The sequence below is a fragment of the Arachis ipaensis genome, chromosome B04 (assembly GCF_000816755.2).
Source record: "Arachis ipaensis cultivar K30076 chromosome B04, Araip1.1, whole genome shotgun sequence".
Taxonomy (NCBI): Eukaryota; Viridiplantae; Streptophyta; class Magnoliopsida; order Fabales; family Fabaceae; genus Arachis; species Arachis ipaensis.
The window spans coordinates 101,268,166-101,268,742 of NC_029788.2; positions in this window are offsets into that span (position 1 = coordinate 101,268,166).

Here is a 577-nt window from a genome sequence, read left to right on the forward strand (position 1 = left end):
ACCGTAGCTATGTCACTTCTCGATTCAATTCATTAGAATAAGGTTTAATTATTTTATTGATTTCTATAATTTCGTAAAATTTTAATTAGGTCTCTCTATATTTTTTTTTAATTGGTCCTTGTACCAATTTTTTTTTTCAATTCAGTCCCTCTTAAAAGGTAAATGATTTAATTATATAGGGATCTAATTAAGAAAAAAATTGGTACAAAGATCCAAATAAAAGGAAAAAATTATAGGGACCTGATAAAAATAAAATTTGGTGTAAGAACTCAATTAAAAAGAAAAAAATATAGAAACCTAATTAAAAATTTCGCAAAACTATTGAGATCAATAGAGTAATTAAACCTTAAAATAATGCATATGTCTACCTATTAAATAGATGCAAAACAAATAATAGGCGGCGTGTAAGATTATTCTAGAAGACATAAGTAGTATAAATAGAGAAGTAATAGGAGGTGAATTTGTAATTTGTAATTATTAATTAATTATTGTTAGTATATTTTTAATAGTATAAGATTATATTTAATAATATGAGATTATTTATTTATTTTTTGTTGGTTAAATATTAATTAGATTT